General features: G+C 41.9%; 1 long non-coding RNA gene across 1 annotated transcript in view; it reads right to left on the reverse strand.

Moving 5' to 3' along the window:
• LOC126215288 (uncharacterized) overlaps positions 1–6,337 on the reverse strand; it is a 28,435-nt gene extending 22,098 nt beyond the window's left edge. Inside the window, exons 1-2 of the long non-coding RNA XR_007542115.1 lie at positions 6,025–6,337; positions 4,496–4,573 (exon numbers count right to left, since the gene is read on the reverse strand). This is a non-coding gene — a long non-coding RNA (uncharacterized LOC126215288). The remainder of the gene's footprint in view (positions 1–4,495; positions 4,574–6,024) is intronic.
• Positions 6,338–8,830: the final 2,493 nt, after the last annotated feature.

An 8,830-nucleotide genomic window follows, 5' to 3' on the forward strand; every position in this document is an offset into this window, starting at 1 on the left:
CGAAAATTAAGACTGCTGATCACTTAATAACTGAGAAAGTTCTGCGCAGAAAAGGGCTGACGAGAACGTAGGTCTCAGTGATGGGGTGTATGTTATGACATCATGAAGTAATTTCGATGTTACTAGAGGGTGTCGTAGATGGAAAAAAACTGTAGGGAAAGACATAAACAGGAACTCAGGAGGTGCTACCTCTAGGTTGGTACAGGAGAGGAATTTATGGCGGACCGCATCAAATCGGTCAGAAAACCGATGAGGTAAGTAGTTTGCTAATGAGATTAGGCCTACTTGCGAAGTAGCAGTGGTCCGCCGTGTACTTGAATATTATTGAACTTTGCGAGCGGCCCAAAACATACTGCACTCATTGGATAAATCGAGCGCGTATGATCGAATTGATGCACTGATTAACGAGTTGCACTCGCACTGGGGAGGAATTGGGATCAGATCCTCGTTCTGTGACGCAGGTTAATGTTGTACCGTTATTTCATCTGAACTGCTTAAGGCGCAACAAAGGTTTCCTTGGGAAAGGACACGGGTCGATCTCTTGTCCCAGTCTTGGTGAATCCCAACCTGTGACGACCACATGTTCGAGAGGACTTAAAATTTTCTTTGAATCTGGTTCGATGATTGTTTTGCCTCGTTCTCTACTGTCAGTACCTTGTCACTGTCGGTACTGTCACATAGTTTCGAACGGAGTTGTAGGATAGCACAGAATTTAAACCTGAAATTGATAGTTGTAGGCCCAGAGACAAAAACAGTAACTAAATCAGAATCGTTCGTTCCTCCTCTAGTTTCTCGACGCAGAATTTAATACGCGTTGCGTGTATATTACAGTCAGACAGTTTACGATGTTTTTACTTTTCTATTAGTCACTTTCAGTAATTCTATACAAAAGAAATACCGTTACATTCAGTAGCACTATAATCACAGTGACTTCATCCACACCTCGTGCAGTGTAAAATTTCCTTTAAATACCCCTATCTAGTGATATGCCTGCAGTCATTCGAAAGCTGGCTAACGGTACAGTAAAATTTTAACAAGAGTTAAACAGCTACTGGTAGTATTTTTCACATAGATGATTATTACTTTCTTCTTAATGATTTTGTTGACTGTCCCTTTTGAGCTCGAAGAAAGAAGGGGGGGAAAACGGTGACACGTCTTCTCTAACAGCCACGGTACAACATCTAGATTCGGAGACACTTGGAAAAAGACATTTCAGTCTTGCGGAATCTTATTTCAGAACTTAAGAGTCCATTTTCAAGTCAGAAGGCACTGAATATGGCTCACTAATGAATTACGAATGTAGCACAAGACTGAAAACTCGACTGCAAGTATATTAACAGTCCTTCGTTTTTCGCAGCTTCCAAGACCTGGCATTAAGGAAATTATTATCTCATAAAGTGGAAAGTACTTCACAGCTGTTCGAACAGTGCTAAAGATAAGTGTCGGTTTGTGAAAGTAGTATGAACTGAAAACACCTTGGAAGCCGTTTTGTAAACAGTTATTACGTGACCAGATACAAAATGAGTTACTAATAAATTATAGACTGCTCCGTCAGCTGATGCCAGGATTTTAAATTAACCTGCCAGCTACAGCTAAATGCAACCTATAGCATGAGGTTCAGTTTCTCTGAGAGAAATGTGTGATAAGTGGAGAGTGATGTAATTCGCCGTCAGAAGTTTCCGTGCAGGCATTTCATTGGTTCCACGTAGAGTTATCAGAACTTCTGACTAAAGAAATTTCTGACTAAAGACGCAGCGCAGAAGAGCAAATCTTATTGAGCGAAACCCGATGTAAACATCTCAGTAATTTTGACCGAAGGTAGTTTCTTCCCACTGAAAACTACACATCGCCCCCCCATACCTCTTTTCAGAAACAGAGTGTGAAATTTCTGACTGGGGAAAATGTAACAAAGTATTTCATTACGCCGTTTTCCATTATTTGTGTGGCTATATTTCAAAATGATTAACTTTGTTCTTCTTTGTATCTGAAATGCTGAACTTCTCTGGAACTACGTAGGTCAAAATTTTACATGAATGCAGATTTCACATAATTGCTACAATGTATGAGAGATTAGAATTGTCAGAGATGAGGTCATGCAGCCACTGTGTAAACAGAAAACAAATGCCGAAGCGATGTTTTTTTTACAAGAAATTATGATATCCGTCTAGAGGCAGATTTCTCTCCTGTATAACCGTTCGAATACACAGAATACGGGAAAGATTTTCACAGTAGGTGCTTACATTTAAGGTGTACTAATATTGATGTTACACTAAACTAGCTAAAAATTGTGGGTTGTGGTATGTAAAGAATACTACAAATGTGGAGAAATCAAAGGAAAGAATAAATTTACGTAAAAATGTCATATTTAATGTATGTTAAAAGTCCTGATAAGGTATGTTAATGAAGTTACTGTACTCACGTATTAATGAAAATTTGCCGTCATAACATTCGCAAGTTTTAACATTGTCCCTCGAGTAACGGAGTACATACCTGCAAATCAAAACTCATAGCTTTCGCTATAATGTTATACTACAAATGACTGTATTGCTCTGAGTGGCTACTCATAAGAAATTCAGTATTGGCACGGTACTAAAATTGTAAGACCTCAGAGCATTTCAGTAGATGACTATTTATGACACACTTACGTTTATCTTTTTTCCCATTTGTGTAGACCAGTTTCGATACTAAATATTTTAATCGACTAGAACACATGCTGAGCTTCATTCCAGATGGAACTACTAATATCGGACAATTTGCACAAAAGCACATCTGACTATGATTCGTTCTTCTCAGCATCGTATCACCAAAGCGCTTCTGTTTTCTTGCTTAGGAACCTCTATCGTTTACCAGTTACTGCAGACCGTATATGAGTTATCTGTTCACAGGTGAGTACTTCAGATTTTCACAGTAATACAAATTTGTCTGGACTACTCACAACTGTATGCAACATAAGCGTTAAATACATTTCCAAAATGAAGTGCATTCTACAGACTATCGCAGTTTAGAAGGAAAATGATTGAAAACAGCATCTTGGGATGACGATAAAAACAATACCTTATCTGAATAGATATTCACATATTTACACAAAGAGAGGCTTAAATTTCTTATTCCTGCACTAATTGCAATTTTTTTTAATGTTACACACAACTAGTTCACTGGGTTCAAATGAATCTTACAGGTTGTTTACATGCTAAGTATCTCAAAAGCCAATTGAAAGACAAAAATATGCCTTCGTATCTACTGTTATTTACAAACTCAGGAATACTTGAAACTCTAACTTTCACAACATACATTGTATATCATAGATGACCTCTGAAGCATTTATACTGGAAAATACATATGTTATTCTTATACGTTAAAAGCCCCTTAAATAATACACTACATATAATTTACTAGAAAACTGCTCTGTATATATTTACATTGTCACTGAAACATTAAAATAAACTGCAGTCACTCAGAATATGTTAATTTTATTTGTATACTTTAGAGATTCTTGAATAACTCCTTCAGGTTATTTTAACATTTCTTTTCCTACAGATGTGCATTACTTTACTTATGTTTACTGTTTATTTTGGCTATGGTAACATTATCAGAGAGGGCTAAGATTATCTCTTACCTATTCCTTTACCTTGTGTGAGAAAAGTACCCATTGCTAAACTTTTTCCATGCTTACATTGCAACCCTGGAACTACTCTTGCCTCACTAAATAGTAAACTTTACTGGCAAACTTCTTTTTAGGCAATATTTACAAATAATAGTAAGCTGCTGTTGATTTTTTGAAATATTAATAACACTTTCATAACATATTCTTAGTGACTGAACGCTCGAGTAACTTTTACCAACATTGCACAGTCATGACGGTTATCTAGTTTCTCTATCGCTGCAAAGTTATAACTTCTCACTTCTAGGAGATACCCTGCTTGCAAATGAATTTTTATTACATTTTACACATATTAATCTAAAACAATTCTGTGACTGTACTCAGACATTAAAACTTAGCTTAGGCGCATCGAAAGCTTTGGAGGCCATCTCAGTTTCTGATACCTTATGTTTAGTTTTGCAGTTTTTATACTCTGTATGTAGGAATTGAAAGTAGCAGAGGAGGAAAGTGTTAACCCTCTAATTAGTAAGGATTAGATTGACCACTTTATCTATTGCGTGTTCCAAAACAGCACATGCTGACAAGTAGTAATTCCCTGTGCATTTCTAGAAAGCAACATCTAGTATATAGACTGCTTTGTCGTAATTTATATTCTTCTCTTGAAATTAATGAAACATATAACATGCAATATCTTAAAACACGCTCTTGTGGACTAGCACTTTCTTTCGTTGACCCATTAACTTGGCCTTCCTGCTTAGCCAGATCACAACCACCGTCATACATAGGGAGGGAGGTAGAAAAATAAGCTAAAACTCATTTAATTTGACTTTCGATTAATTACTTTAGCTGGTAGCTCAACAAAGAGAGCAAATAGAAATCTTACTACTTACTCACTTTTCCAAACTTATCACAACCGTTGCCGAACGGAAGAAATCGTTGTATCGGCAGAACTTCCTATCCATATGGCCAATTCTGAAAAAGAAACAATAAACTGCAGCTTTTGGAAGAACGTACAAAGTCACAGGTGCGAATTTGTCTTTTCAGCATTATTGTAATTAATTGCTGTCAACTTGAGAAATTGTTTCGTCGCATGTATAACAGTTTTGGATGAGGCGTATTGCAAAGCTTTATGCCTTCACCCACCTCCTTGTCACGGCTGTAGTGATACCAAATCTGATGTAATAGTACAAGCAATACCTTGTGCTGTGAAACAAAACAATATAAGAAATACGTTGTCAGTATCACCTAGAAAAACGCTAACAGAGATCATTTTTCACCACCATTTACAGATAAACATCATATCCTTAGAATTTGCATAGCGTAGTCCGGTCGCTCATTAGTAACTGTTTTTGTTTTGTGCGATCCACTGGGAGTTTCCGAGTAAACGGAATCATTGTACTGTGGGCGACTGGTCTACGTAATCCTGTTTTCCTAGAGAAAGACTCTTAACCAAGTTTGCAAAACAATATTTGCGTGAGGGCATATTACACAAAATCGTGGGATTGTATGCTAGAGAAAGGCGAGATGTATCGGAATCAAGTCTTCACTCAGGTTCAAAGCTTGCTTCGTGGTTACAAAAATGGGTTCACGTATTTTTATATACTTCTATACCGTCTACGTCAACAAAAGTACAGGTAATGATTTTCATTCACAATTCATTCTACTGTCAGTGGTAACTTAGCAGAGACAGAAATCGTTCACTGAATTTGATACGCTGTACCACACACGACAGTTACAAATTGTACGTGTATCCTAAACATTTGGGTATTGCTGTTCAAACACTGGGTGACCTTAGCTTGTGGTCCATCCTCTAGAGATGTGGAAGTGGCACCTGGAGGGTGAAACCCCAGTGATAATCAGAATTATCTCGCAGCTGTGACTGGAACAAATAAGCAACTTCTCTCACGTAGCTAGCTCGTTCCATTCTGTTCCTTCTATCAGTCTCCACACACCACGTAACTACATGTAATTGTTCTGTCAACTCCATTGACTGATAATTTTGCATGTACCCCACCAAGGACCACCTATTTTTATATTAAAAGTTTCCCACCTTCTGGATACTACCTTTCGAGGCACTGATTTTGAATTCGTTGGGATACGGGTTCAACTCCCCGTTTGGCGATATGTTTTTTTAGTCTTCCGTGAGTCCCTGATTCTATTAAAGCAAGTGTCAAAGATAGGTGCAGTTACTGATCCTTACGAAATGTAAGATTGTTTTTCTGTCTCTAACAGTCCAACTATGGATAGCATGTCAGGGCCCTAATCTGCAATCTGATCGTTTCGTAGAAGTAGAATTAATGGAAAAAGTAGGAGGTGGTATGATGTTTTCGGTAAAACATAAATGTTCAGATAGTCACAATGAGGGGGAACCGTTTCGGATCACAGACGCAACATAAGAGAAAAGCGCGCAGCGCAGAACGTACCTGCTCGCGATCAGCTGTTCACGTGCGCCGACGCGCCGAACGGGGACAGCTGTCAGCGGCTAGTGACGTAGCTTCTGACGTCACCGGGCTGTCCTTCGCTCAGTTTACAACGCACTCCAGGCGGCCGCCGGCCAAGACGGTGTGTATGTGTGAGCTCGGGTTGCGTCGGAGACGCGGAAAGACAAAACAGGTAGGCAGAGGAGTCGGGAAGCGAGGCGGTTCCGGAGCGGGCGTTCTGGAGAAGGGGACAGATGGGTGTGGGCCAGAGGCCGCCTGGCTGGAGGCCAGCGGCGGCGCGTGCGGCGCGCCTGGAGTCTGGAGTCGGTGTGCGCCGAGGCCCGGGCGGACGGCGGCGTCGCGCTGCCGACGACCACCCCCTCCACGCACCCCCAGCAACCCCTAGCGGCTGCGCGCGGGGCGGGGAGGGGGAGCGAAATTTTAAAACCGCGGCCCTGCGGCTGCAGCGGCAGGGGTTGCTGCGGCGCTGCGACAGCCCCTCCGCCCTCCCGCTTTTCATCGAAGTCCTTATCCGCGCCCTTTATTCCGTCTTCTCTGCACCCCGCTCTCACCCCTCTCTCCGTCTCTCTCTCTCTCTCTCTCTCTCTCTCTCTCTCTCTCTCTCTCTCTCTCTCCTTCCCTCCTTTTGCTTTCTGCAGACCCTGCCGAAATGCCGGTGGCGGCGCCCGGTCACTACCGCCACAAATTCGCCGGCCTCCGAACAAAAGTGGCGAGCTACTGTGCGACCAGGCGGGGAACCGACGGAAAAGGAACTGCGCACAGAGGAGTGGGACAAAGAGAGAGAGGGGTAGAGGGCAGAACGCAGGCGCGGAGAGCAATAAGCGCGCATTGGCATGCACGTCCGAGATCAGGGGGTGGGAAATGATTCTCTCTCGCCAAAACCCTGGTGTCTGATAGGACAAGGGAGGGGCCCCACGTTTTCCATTCCGCCTTCCTCCCCTGGTTCCCCCGCTAACCACCCCGCTTTCCCCCTGGACCTGCAGGGGAATTTTCCATCCCCTCCCCCTCTTTCCCTCCAACATCCCTCACCCTCTCTCCAGCATCCATTGTTGCAGCCAATCCCAACCGTGCCCATCCCCTTTGCCGCAGACAAGTACGTCCTCTTTTTATCAGGTCTGCAGGTGCGCTGAGGGAAATTGGGGTGCGCACGCCCAGAGTGTGTGTGTGTGTGTGTGTGTGTGTGTGTGTGTGTGTGTGTCTGGGGGGCTTGGATTAGGGTGGTTGACTTCCACTCTGCATAGATGGCAGGGCGGAGCGCCGTAATGACGACGGAAGGGTTGCCGCAGCTAATGAGCTTGATAGCGGCGCAGCTCATAAAGGCGCTGTCCGTAAGCCTGATTGCAGAGCGCGCCGCCCAACGACCCTGCATGGTCGCGGCTGGATCATCGGTTTGAATAATAAAACTCGTCAGCCGCTGCTGGCGCGAAACTGGACTCCGAGCGGGTGAAGTGCCCCGTCCTCGCTGATACGGCTCTAGTCAGAACATTCAAAAGATTTACACACGAAATTCCTAGCTCAAATTTTTGTTTTTTGTTGCTTTTGTTTTTACATTATGATCATACTGCATATATCGTATTACCTTACATCTACGAGGGCCATTCTAAAAAAAAAAATTCGTTTCGGCAGACTGTTTTGTTCAATGTAATGAAATGAAACACGTTTTTGAACGTATGTTGATATAAAATTATAAACGCCGACCAGTTGCAATGGATAAAGAATTCTTTACCTAGGTTTCAACAAATTTAAATTTCTCTTCTTCAGAAGGTGGCAATTTTACATTAGTAAGGACTAATGTACCATCGCCGTTTTTACAAATGTCGGCATATATCCATTTGTCAAACTTAAAATATAGCTCTAGAAATAGGGTTTGTCTCGTAAATATAAATTAGTACATGGATCTTGCAGATTTTATTACGTGGAACCGTTGCTGTTGTGCAGCTATGTTTAAAATACTGTATGTTGATATCTTAATTACTCTGCTACGTAATTTCCGTTCAAATATACCCACTTCCTGCAGCGCTCCACAAGCCTTCCTGTGCCTTGTGCATAATCCGTTCCTGCCAAGTTGTTAAACTAATCACTAAGGTCTTCTTCCAATTCGTGTCACCTCCACAGTGCTCCAGGGATGCGAAAAACAGACCGGTTATATTAGATACTAGTATTTTAGTTCTTCATAACCGGTATTTTTCGATATTTGTTTGGGCTCTGTTACAACAGGCGTCTTTTTTTAACAAAACATCATTGATAAATTTTTACTTTTTAGATAGATCTTTTTAAAGAAAAGGGAATAATTATTGCCAGGTGTAGCGTTATGGAAATGAGCGTTAAGAGGCGGCCGGTATGGCCGATCGGTTCTAGGAGCTAAAGTGTGGAACCGCGCGTCCGCTACGGTCGCAGGTTCGAATCCTGCCTCCGGCATGGATGTGTGTGATGTACTTAGGTTAGTTAGGTTTAATTAGTTCTAAGTTCTAGGGGACTTATGACCTCAGATAAGTCCCATAGTGCTCAGAGCCATTTGAACAATGCAAAAGATGGTTTCAACGGTTGAGAAAAGAAGAACGTGGAAGACCACCAAAAATGTTCGAAGACGTCGAATTGCAAGCAATATTGGATGAAGATGATACTTTGAGTCAGAAACAAATGGCAGCAATGCAAAATGTTGCACAACAAATAATTTCTGACCGTTTGAAAGCTATGGGAAAGATCCAAAAGTGTGGAAAATGGGTGCCACATGAATTAAATGAAAGACAGATGGAAAACCGAAAAACCATTTGTCAATTTTGCTTCA

Source organism: Schistocerca nitens, chromosome 12 (assembly GCF_023898315.1).
Source record: "Schistocerca nitens isolate TAMUIC-IGC-003100 chromosome 12, iqSchNite1.1, whole genome shotgun sequence".
NCBI lineage: Eukaryota > Metazoa > Arthropoda > Insecta > Orthoptera > Acrididae > Schistocerca > Schistocerca nitens.